General features: G+C 41.6%; 1 long non-coding RNA gene across 1 annotated transcript; it reads left to right on the forward strand.

The window, feature by feature from the left end:
* The first annotated feature begins 5,532 nt into the window (after positions 1-5,532).
* LOC138918210 (uncharacterized) lies at positions 5,533-6,796 on the forward strand. The gene is made up of 2 exons (XR_011427242.1): positions 5,533-5,735; positions 6,345-6,796. It is a non-coding gene; the product is annotated as an uncharacterized lncRNA (long non-coding RNA).
* Positions 6,797-12,643: the final 5,847 nt, after the last annotated feature.

A 12,643-nucleotide genomic window follows, 5' to 3' on the forward strand; every position in this document is an offset into this window, starting at 1 on the left:
TAAGTGCCCCATATATGCCACTGATGAATTTCTAGTGAGAAAAAGAAGGAAGGTCCCTGGCCTCATGGAGCTTATTCCTAGGGAGGGAACCAGACAATAAATGAGTAAATAAGAAACAAGTCAGGATTTTAGATATTAATTTTGAAGGAAGAGGAGGGGAGGGCCGTATGGCTGGAAGAGGCCAGGGAGGTTTCTCCTAAGCCGTGACATTCCAACTGAGACTTGAAGATCTAGCCATGCAAAGAGCTTGAGGAAGAAGAGCGTGGCAGGTAGAGGGAACAGCAAAGAGAAGGCTGACAATGCCTCTGGCACAGCACTAAAGGCGCAGCATAATTGTATCATCAATACATAAAATGGGCATAAAATAATATTATCCTAAATAAGGCAATCCTGACAGAGGTGAATTTTAGAGAGAATTTGTAAGGACATTAGAGAGGATGGAATTCTAAACTATATTTTCTTTCGTTTTATTCGAGAAATGCCAATTTTAACATTGCCACATAACCAGGGAGCTGCTGTAATTTTTTTAACGTGTTACTCAGCACTCAGCCTGAGATGAAACTGTGCAAAAGCTATGGTCTTCCTCTTTAAGATTCTCCTTGCCCTAGAAAAATCTGGCTTTATTGGGCACAGGAGCAGAGTATTTTTGAGAACATGTATGTGTTTGTTCTACTCTCATTATTTCTTTTCCCCAGAAGGAGACCAAACTGTTTAGAGGGTAGATGGAAACAAACAAACAATGGGCTACACACTTCCAAACATCCAGAAACATGTGACCTTTCAGCCAGCCCAGAGATCCACCAGGCAAACAGCAGGGCAGCCATGCTTGATTCTTTTGGAACACAAATGCTGCTGCTTCCTTGGGGGTGACAATATAAATTATACAGACCATTATCATCTCTTCCTCAGAATTCTAACCCAGAAAATACACACTTTGTTCCCCTCGAGCATAAGATTCATGTTGCCCCAGCACCTGCTGGAACAACCAAAGAAGGTTTCATGGGCCTCCTCTGCCTTCTGCCATCCTGTGTCCTAAGACGAGCATCCAGAAGAGGCTATTTGCTGTTGCCTGGAGGAAAGACTGGTTTTGTTGTGCCAATTGGAGTCTTGTAGGTATGCCAGAATCATAATCTTCATCCCACCATTTCTCTCTGGGCCCTGAACTCTTTTCAATGGAATGCCACAGCTCACTTGCTAAAAGATGTGTTCTTTCTCTCTCTCTCTACCTCTCCCTCTCTCCTTCCATCCCTCTCTCCCTCCTAAAAACACAAATTTTGGCATCAGTCCATGCTCTGAATCTTTTTAGGGCCTGTGTCCTCCTTCTAGCTAAGCTGGGGCTCAGACGTGTTTTCAGAGTGGCCTGATCTTTCCACTGTTGGTAAATTAACCTTCAAACTTCTTTGTGGTAGGTTCTTAACCACCATTTTACCATTATGATTCATTTGTTTCTCTACTTTTATCCACTGCCTCAAAATCGACAGAAGGTTTATTTGTATTTCTTATAGTTTAAGTGATAACCTTAACAAAATACATCCTTTTTGCAGACGTGTTCAAGTTTACATTGGTGGCTACTGCCTCTAGTTTCTTGTTAAAAAAAAATGCTCAGCTGAAAAATTGTACTTAATTCACCGAGAAATTCACTAGACTGGAAGCTCCATGAGGGCAAAGACTTTTGTTTACTACTCTTCCCTAAAGTCTAAAACAGTGCCTGGTACACAGCAGCATGCAATGAATATTTGTTGAATGAATTATTGAATGAAATTGACATCAGGCTTGCTTGTGTGAGGGGCTGTGGCAGATGCCCACTTCTGCTTCTCATGAAGGTTCCTCCTAGAAAAAAGAACAAAGCTGGAGGTATCACACTCCCTGACTTCAAAATATACTATAAAGCCATAGTAATCAAAACAGCATGGTCCTGGCAGAAAAGCAGTGACACAGATCAATGGAACAGAATTGAGAGCCCAGATAAAACCATACATCTATGGAAAGCTAATGTTCAACAAAGGAGGCAAGAACATACAGTGGAGAAAGGAAAATCTCTTCAATAAATGGTATTAGAAAAATGGGACAGCCACATGCAAAAGAATGAAAATAGACCATTATCTCACACCATGCATAAAAATTAACCCAAAATGGATTAAAGACTTGAATGTAAGACCTGAAACCATAAAATTCCTAGAAGAAACCATAGGCAGTATGTTCTTTTACATTGGTCTTAGCAGTATATTTTTGAATACCATGTCCCCTCAGGCAAGCAAAACATAAGAAAAAATAAACAAATGGGACTACATCAGACTAAAAAGCTTCTGTACGGCAAAGGAAACCATCAACAAAATGAAAAGACAACCCACCAACTGGGAGAAAATATTCGCAAATCATATATATCTGATAAGGGGTTAATTTCCAAAATATATAAAGAACTCAGACAACTCAACAACAACAAAAAAACCCGATCAAAAAATGGGCTGAGGATTCTAACAGACATTTTTCCAAAGAAGATATGCACATGGCCAAGAGGAACATGAAAAGATGTTCAACATAATTAATTATTAGGGAAATGCAAATCAAAACTACAATGAGATATCATCTTACGCTCATCAGAATGGCTATTATTAAAAAGACAAGAAATAACAAGTGTCAGAGAGGATGTGGAGAAAGGGAACCCTTATACACTGCTTGTGGGAATGCAAACTGGTGCAGCCACTATGGAAAACAGTATGGAGATTTCTCAAAAAGTTAAAAATAGAAATACCATATGATCCAGCTATTCCAGTACTGGGTACTTATCCAAAGAACATGAAATCAACAATTCAAAGAGATCTATGCACCCCTATGTTCATCACAGCATTATTCACAATAGCTAAGATGTGGAAGCAACCCAAGTGCCTATCAATGGATAAATGGATAAAGAAGATGTGGTGTATATACACACACACACACACACACACACACACACACACACACACAATGGAATACTACTCAGCCATAAAAAAGAAAAAATCATGCCATTTACAACAACGTGGATAGAACTTGAGGGTATTATGCTAAGCGAAATAAGCCAGACAAAGACAAATACTATATGTTTTCACTCATATGTGGAAGATAAACACATAGATAACGAGAACAGATTAGTGGTTACCAGAGGGGAAGGGGGTGGGGGAAGGTGAAAGGGTAAAGAGGCACACAGGTATGGTGAGGGATCAAAACTAGGCTATTGGTGGTGAACACGATGCAGTCTATACAGAAAACTGATACATAATAATGTACACCTGAAATTTACACAGTTATAAGCCAGTATGTCCTCAAAAAAATAATTTTTAAAAAAGGAAGGTTCTTCCAAAGTGGAACTGAATCCTTAGAGTCATGTTAGAGGTAAAACCACCAAAATGCCAAGGTTAGCAAAAGTCTTGGAAACAAATAAATGCTTGTTTTTTCCAAATTGTTCTATCAATCATTCAGACATTTCCATTGTTCATCTTTAAAACAGCAACAACAAGCTGGGCTCCATAAGCTATTCAGGAGCCGCAGAGAGAATGGATGAGTTAGTACTGAGAAAGTGGAGTGAGTGACAGGCACTGACCCCTCCCCGTGATACACTGTCCAGTTAGTTCCAAAGCTTCCCACACCTGAGATGCAAATGCCCTTGGACTTCCCAGAAGAAGGGGAATTTTAATTAGAACATCCAGATGAAGTTTCTGCTTAATTTAAATCCCATGCGTCATCTTACAAGATGCAATATCCTAAAGTTCTGATTCTATTCGTTGCCATGTCCTTTATTGCATTTTGTTTTTAGACCGAGGGCTCTGAGGCTGACAACACATCTGACGTTGTTTATGGAGTCATGGACTCTAATAAAGTCTGCTTAATCATGATGGAACAAGCTTCGCTGCCAGGAGCCGCTTCAGAACTGAAAGGGGGTTGGTGGTGGCTGACCATGGTCGTGGAACCCATCTTGAGCTCTGTTCGACTTACAAACAGCCTCCTCTTAAGCCAGTATGTTTTGAAAAGAAAATGATTTGGTTACTGAGTTACAGATAGAAATGAGACTTATTTCTGTTTTTCCTAATGGGAGAAGTTATCAGATAAATACCAGTGGCAAGGAGAGGAATGTTGGGGGCTCAAGAGAGTTCTGCCTGCCTGCCCTGAGGGCATCTGGAGTCTTGATTCTCACCTGAGGGCAATTTTGCCTCCCAGGGGACATCTGGCAACACCTGGAGACATTTTTGGTGGTCATGACTGGGGAGTGGGTGGGTGTCACTGTCATCTAGTAGGCAGAGGCCAGGGATGCTGCTAAACATCCTACAGTGCATAGGACAGTCCCCCACAGCAAAGAATGATCTGGTCCCCAAAGTCAATAGTGCTCAGGTTGAGAAACCCTGATCTGAAGGAACCCTGCTCAGTTCATGAGAGTGTTCCTGCCTGGGAAGGCGATTCTTCTGTTGCTGTTTTCCAGCTCTGACTTAAAATAAGTATCCCCATCTTACTCTTGCATCAAGAATGAGTGAATTGGTTGGGGCCGGCCCAGTGGCGCAGTGGTTAGGTGTGCACTTTCTGCTTCCGCGGCCCAGGGTTCGCCGGGTCAGATCCCGGGTGCGGACAGGGCACCGCTTGGCAAGCCATGCTGTGGTAGGTGTCCCACATATAAAGTAGAGGAAGATGGGCACAGATGTTAGTTCAGGGCCAGTCTTCCTCAGCAAAAAAGAGGAGGATTGGCAGCAGATGTTAGCTCAGGGCTAATCTTCCTCAAAAAAAAAAAAAAAGAATTAGTGAATTGGAGGCTGACCTGAGTTCAGAAGTGGGCAGGGCAGGCAGCTGAAGTGGAATGATTTGAAAGGCACTGAGAAAATCCAGACTTAAAATGTTCCTCTACCTCTGAGCTCCAAGGCCTAGAATTCCTGCAGTTGAAACCTGGAGGAGCCCTGAACAGAGAGTCAGGATTCCTGGATTTTTGAATCCAGCTCTGCTATTTCCAAATGCACTAAGATCTGTTGGGCATTTACTCTGCGCTCAGGCCTGGGCTAAGCAATGCACGTGCATTCTCTCATTCCATCCTCCCAGCACGTGTGCTGTTCTATTGCTATTTTCCGAGGGGCAAATGGAGGCTTGGAAAGGGTCAGGAACTTGCCCAAAGTGACACGCTGGTAAGGGCCGTGCTGGGATTTCAACCAGTCATGTCTGATGCCCAAGACTGCCAGTAATCAAGACCTTACCCTGTGTGGCTCTGAGGCATTTCAGCCAACCTTTCTGTGCCTGTTTTCACCTGTGGAAAACAAGGAAGTTAAACCTCATGACTTCTAGGAAACTTTTACAATGCTGCGATGTCCTGATTTGTTCCTTTCTGTCTTGCCCTCTTTATTTTTTTACTGAATATATTTGACATAGAACATTGTGTAAATTTAAGGTGGACAACATGTTACTTTGATATGTTTACATATTGTGATTGCCTTTGTAGCTATATTTATCACATTACATAATTATAGTGCAATACTGTTGTCTATATTCATTATACTGTTCATTTTGCCCTCATTAAAGGTCCCCTTTTTAAATGGAGAAAGTCCCAGGATAGGTAACAACTGGAACTCCCCATGGAAGGATTCCAGACCTCAACGTAGATCATAACCAGCTGCTGAGCTTCTAAAAATACCTGTTTCCACGGTCCCTCACCAACATTCTGATTCAGCAGGTTTGAAGTGGGACATCCTGGAACCCTGATGTGAACCACCCCCTCCATCCAGGTGATTCTGATGCACAGGGTCTGAGAACCACACTGAAGTATACTATTCTAGCCCCTTTGGGAGAACTAGAGTTTAATCCACTGGTTTCCTTCGAGGAAAGGATGCTGGCTGGCCACAGTGGAAGTCTGGAGTGTTTGGGGTGAATTGTGGCCCCTGAAACCTTTACCCTGGCAGAGCTCGTGGTGACTCCAGTCCTCAGACTCACCCCCGGTCAGGGGTTCCCAAACATTGCCGCACATTAGAATCAAACTGGAAAGCTTTTAAAAATCGCCACACCGGATTATATTCCAGGTCAATGAAATCACAATGTCTGAGACCGGGAACTCACCTCAGTACTTTTTTTTAAAGATCTCCAGATGATTCCCATGCACAGCAGTTTGGGAACCACTGTGGTGGGTGTTACAGACTCCACACCTTCGCAGCTGCTGAATTTTCACCTGTAAGGCAATTCAGCTATCTTAGCCCCAGGGGCCAAAAGCTTATCTACCCTGTAAGACGCATCTGCTCTTTTCCCTATTGTCTTTTCCAGAGGCTCCCTGCTCACTCCTGCTTTTTATGCTTGCTTTTAATGTATTCATCTTATCACCTTGTTTGTACTATATCTTCCAGTGAGCAAGATGGCATTTTCCTTGAGGGCAGGGACTCTGATGTATGTGGCCCTGGACTGATGGAAGCAAAAAGAATAGATGAGGGTGGATGCAGAAGAGACAAGACAAAAACCAACTGGACTCTCTGCCATGGCTTTCTTCATGACCAACCACATAGAGAGCAGTAGGAATGGTTATAGGAGGTCACCTGGTGTGGACTCCTTGAACAAGATCTCCTAGTAAAACTTCTGAACTCCCTCTTCTGGGGAAAAACAAAGAATCCTTCTAAATAACAGCACCTTTTAAACCATAATGTTTTGACTAATATCTTGAAAACGTGAATCTTTGCGGACAAACGATTCAGAATGTAGGAACGATTCAGAATGCAAACTAGCTTTCCTCACTAGGATGTTCGGGCTGACTTGTTAATGCTTGGGAAGGAATGTAAGCCTAAGTAAAAGTACTCTCCAAGTTTCCCTTCTTCTCTTTTGGTTGTTTGCACCCTGCTCACTTAAGAAACAAACCCTATCATCCTGGACTGGCATGGCGACTCAGTCTCCCCAAAGGCACGAGTCACAGATGCGCCGCCTGTGGCCTTGATATTCCCTGCAGCTCTGCTTTGATCAGCCCACCTAGAATTTTATTTTATTTATTTTATTTTTTATTTATTTTTTTAATTTTTATTTTTTTCCGATGTACATCATATTTCGAATTCTGTATACATTACATCATGTTCACCACCCGAACACTAATTATAGTGCATCCTCTCACATGTGAGCCTAATCACCCCTTTTGCCCTCCCCCCTCCCCCCTTCCCCAATGGTAACCACCAGTCCAATCTCCAATGCTATGTTTTGTTTTGTTTTGTTTTTCTGTCGTTTTTATCTTCTACTTATGAGTGAGATCATATGGTATTTGACTTTCTCCCTCTGACTTACTTCACTCAGCATAATACCCTCAAGGTCCATCCATGTTGTCACAAATGCCTGGATTTCGTCCTTTCTTATGGCTGAGTAGTAGTCCATCGTGTATAAATACCACATCTTCTTTATCCATTCGTCCCTTGATGGGCACCTAGGTTGCTTCCATGTCTTGGCTATTGTGTATAATGCCGCAATGAACATAGGGGCGCAGGTATCTTTATGCCTTTGTGTTTTCAAGTTCTTTGGATAAATACCCAGCAGTGGAATAGCTGGATCATATGGTAGAGCCATCCTTAATTTTCTGAGGATACTCCAAACTGCTTTCCATAGTGGCTGCACCAGTTTGCACTGCCACCAGCCGTGGACAAGGGTTCCCTTCTCTCCACACCCTCTCCAACATTTGTTGTTTCCTGTCTTGTTAATTCTAGCCATTCTGACCGGCGTGAGGTGATATCTCATTGTAGTTTTGATTTGCATTTCCCTGATAGCTAATGATGTGGAGCATCTTTTCATATGCCTGTTGGCCATCTGTATATCTTCTTTGGAGAAATCTCTGTTCAGATCTTTTGCCCATTTTCTAATTGGATTGTTGGGTTTTTTTGTTGCTGAGCTGTATGAGTTCTTTGTATATTTTGGATATTAACCCCTTATCTGATATGTGGTTTGCAAATATCTTCTCCCAATTGTTAGGTTGTCTTTTCGTTTTGTTGATGGTTTCCTTTGCTGTGCAGAAACTTTTTAGTTTGATGTAGTCCCATTTGTTCATTTTTTCTTTTGTTTCCCTTGCCCAGTCAGACATGGGACTTGAAAATATGCTGCTCAGACCAATGTCATAGAGCGTACTGCCTATGTTTTCTTCTAGAAGCCTCATGGTTTCGGGTCTTACATTCAAGTCTTTAATCCATTTTGAGTTGATTTTTGTGCATGGTGTAAGGGCACCTAGAATTTTAAAACAGAGGACTTTTTGGATAAAAATCTGGATTCCTTACCTCTCTTGAAAATTCAAAAGCTCTTCCTGCTGTGGGCTTGCTTTCTTGGTGACAGCAATCAGCATCTGCCCCTTTTAGTTGAGGCCTGTGTGTTGGAATTTGTTACAGTCCCCGCTGCTCCCTAGTTACACGCAATCCACATCAGAATTTAAGTTACTTGGTTGAGTTCTCCAGGCCGGGGCATCAGCATCACCTGTTAAAACACCAGTCCCTGGGCCCCACCAATCTTCTGTAAGGAAGAGTTGTTACTTCCCCATTTACTTATGTAGGTAGACGTATATACATATATGTGGGTGTGTATATATTTCTCAGCATGGACTTAAATATATTCATTTCATTCTTTGGGTTATAATCCAATTCTATTATTATTTCTTTTCTTGCTCAAGATGTCTTGACTTTGGGCACTGGGGAGCTCCTTCAGGTTGGGTCCTATTCCTTTTCAGTAAGTCTCTCCCCACCCCACCCATCTTTTTTTGTTTTTTTAGCACTTTCTGGCACCACAATATGCTCCAGGCTTATCTTGTATTTTCCCTACCCCACCCCTGGAATCAGCTAGTTCTCCAAGGATCTCTGATTTCTTTTACTGGAGAAAGGCATTTAGAAACCAAGATCTGAGTGCTAAGTGTGCTCAGTCGTGTTGGGGTGTCACTGCTTATAGCCCCTCTCAACAGACAAAGCTAGGAAATATATGTATGTATAGTAAGTCATGCATACACACATACACAGATGTATTTCTGTATCTATTTATGTATGTGTGTGTGTGTGTGTGTGTGTATGTATATATATATATCTCTTTAAAAACTGTCCATATGGATACTTTCAACTCTAATCCATTACCATAGGATTCATACGAGCCTTGGGGATATCAGACTTTTAATCTTTGTATGGCTTTTAAATTCTAACAGTGGCTCAAGAACATGCTGTCCTGGGGGAAAAAGAGAAGCTTCTCTTGATAGCTATTTTATAGATGTTACTAAAAAAAAAAAACAAATCCCAAGCATAGCATAACAAAAATGTCAGCATATCCCCAAGCTTAGTATCCTTCAGTCTCTTCTAAAATCTTCCACAATTTGGAACACACAGTCTCACTGTTCCTGAAGGTGGGCAGACCTGCCTCATTTCCCTTCTCATACAAACACAGTTTGTCTCCAGCCTTATGGAACAATGCCTATTGTAACTCTGAGTTGGCACTTGTGGGTTCTACATATAAGCCAAGACACTTTTCAGAGATTACAATCAGAACTTTGCTTTACATGTGAATCATATTTTGAATTCAGGTACTCAATTACTCACTCAGAGACTTAATTATACTGCCTTAGGATAGTATTAAAACAATAGTTTTAATTATTTTTGGGGGGTTACAAAAGTAACCTGCTGTCTTGTTAGGGAGGTGAAGTGACAACAGTCTTTTTGAGAACTTCACAGATACAAATTAACCATCGGCTGTGAGGTTTACCTGTGGTTCCTTCATGTTTATTCAGGAAGCAGCCATACTTGGATGGGGTCCCTCTTCCTCTCATTATCCTCAATGTAAATCTAGTGGTGCTTGGATGTGTCTTTATGAACTGTAAAGAACTGGAAAGAGAATCCAACCAGGATGGCTCATGGGCTGCTGGAGGTGTGGTCCCTCAGTGGTTTGGAAAACATTCTGGGTTTTAAACAGCAACACCTATAATTATGGAGGCGTCATCCCTTCCATAAAAAAGAAAACAAAACAAAGAAAGCAAAGCCCTTCTACTAACAAGGTGTAGTCATAGCATGTGTTCAGCCTTCCCAAAACCTGTCTGGCACTTCTATCTGGCCTGGTGGGGAAGATCTTCCATCTTTCTCTGAGCACTCATAAAACAATACAAAGGTAAACAATTGGAGGGCAATTAGCAGTCTCTTTGGGGCAACAGGAGAGAGAAGTCACCCTGCTATTAATGTTAAAGGGATTAATCATGGTTTACATAGGTGATTTAGTGGCTTAACTTTGCAAGTGGTTGAAAAACAAGGAACCAACAAAGTTTACAAAAGACGCCAGTTTGGAGAACCAGGTACAGCAGACAGCTTACAGGACGGTCTGTCTAGTAGTTTAAGGCTGTAAAGATGACTGAGATGGTGCCTGTTGTATAAGAGGCTGTGTGCACAGCGCATCTGTGTTTCTCAAACGTGGATGTGTGTGAGACTTAGCTGGGCAGTTGTGTTAAAATGCAGATTCTGATTCAGTAGGTCCAAGGAGCGGGCTGAGATTCCGCATTTTTCACATGCTCTCAGCAGGTGTCCATGCTGCAGGTCAGTACATCTTATTTTGCATAGCAAGGATGTAGACTGTGCTAGTACCTGTGCCTGACAGGATCGAGCCACTCATACTCCCTTTATGTAACGCCAAATTACGAACATGTTGCACTGTGAACTTTCAGGGGTTAGGGGACTAGAATAGCTTTTTGGAGTGGAGGTACTTGGCCAAATCCTTCCCTGTACATTGTAGTTTAAGAAGGATTACAATCCATTGGGGCCCAACAGGGCAAAGAGCTACAGAGCACAGTTATCAGCAACCTCTTTTCCAAGGACCAATTTACAAAAACATAAAAATATTTGCAGGCCATGTTTGTTTATGTTTATAGAACTGTGCTCTTGAAAGAAAAAAAGCAGGAAATGCAATCTCTGTAACGAAGGCCTGTCTCTGTGGTTAAAACATCAGAAAATGCACTATTGTCTCTAGTTTTAATACCGAGCCTCTGAACAAGTTTTGTTGTTGGGGAAAACCCTTTTAAAGCTGGAGTCTTTCACCATTCCTTGACTAGCTCTTCAAGCCACTCAATTATCAAAGTGGTTTGTCTCAGAGTGCCTGATAATGTTGTATACTTCAAAATAACGGAGATCCTCTGCTGATTTCCAGTGTGGACATACAGCAACATCAGAACACAGAGGACACAGGCTCCTCTTGCCACTTACTGTGAAACACATGACTTTCATTAGCCCTTTTTCTCTTCTGGGAAGGAAAGTTAGGAGTGTAAGTTTTCATTTAGAGACAAGTCTGCCCACTTTTACTAACCTCCTCCATCCCTCCCCCACTGCCCTCTCAACTCAGCTTCTCTCCTCTCAATTCTCCCCCACTTTCTTTGATGCTTCTACCCCAACCTGGATGTCTGCCACACTGAGGGGAAAGGAGAGGGCGAGTAGGGGGTTGAACTTGATCTTGACCCTTTGTGGCCTCAGTTTCTCCCCTGTCTGTAAAGGGATACATGGGTTGGCTGTTTCTGAGAAGCTAGGCAGGCCACATAATGTCGGAGGAAGATGGCACATCACTATTGTGAGTGGAAAGTGTGAGATGGACACAAAGGCGCCAAGTCAGGACACCTGGATCCTAATCCTTGTCCGGCCACTAACCAATTATTTGGCCTTGCAGGGCATTTTAACCTGCCTGGGACTCAGCTTCCTAGTCTGTAATTTGCTGTACTTGGTTATGCCCATTTTTCTCAAAGCGTAGGATCCTTGCCACTGGGATGGCATTAAATAACAGGGAATCACATATTGAGAACGGTACTCCCTCTGCAATCACTTTCAACCCCTTGTTGGTCACAAAGACAAAGAGAAAACAAAATTCTCCATCGACACTCAGTTCATTAACACTTCTCAACACATGCCACTCTCCTTTTTTAAAAAAATATTTTTAATTTTTTTTCCACCCTCCCTTTCTAACAAAGAGAAATCGATGACTTTGTTTTTGCTGTGCTTGTTTTTTAATTTCTTCTGGAGGGCGATACCAATTTCCCATTTAAGGCAGTAATAGAAAAGTAAATAAAAAGTAGACTGGTTTAAAGAAAAATATTTAGTGCAATTACCATAATAATTGTACTCCAATGAGTGCAGCATATCAATTATTCAGGAACTGTTATGTTATGTAGATATGGCATAAATTAGAAAGATGGTAGCTGTAGTTTAAGAAACACCGAATTAGGTGATTTTAAAGTTTCCATTTAATTCTAAACTTACAAGAGCATTCAAGTATCTCATTAAGTGGTAAATATCCACTCCAATTTCCATTCCCCAAAATTTGCATATGTTCATTGACACACGATTTTGGAACAAAGTTGGTATTTGACATATAGTTAATAGCATGCGACGGGGCACTAACAAGTTCTGATGCCTTTGGGGAAATTTTGGCCACAGTTTACCACAGTTTGCTAATTTTGCATTTACAGTTTTTTCCTTCTTTTTCTGTTACTTAAAATATAATGAAATGGGGACAAGCACCTTTGTCTTGGTGTAATTAAAAATGAAATTATGTCAGGAACATCTGTTTCAAAAGGGATTTCTATGTGTTTTACCACCAAAAGGTGGCGTCCTACCCCCATGCCCTTTATTTAAAAACCCTTCTTGCTTTAATTTAACAAAAAGAAACTTCCAGTTGATTACTGATAAAG

This window comes from Equus caballus, chromosome 16, assembly GCF_041296265.1.
Source record: "Equus caballus isolate H_3958 breed thoroughbred chromosome 16, TB-T2T, whole genome shotgun sequence".
Lineage (NCBI taxonomy): Eukaryota > Metazoa > Chordata > Mammalia > Perissodactyla > Equidae > Equus > Equus caballus.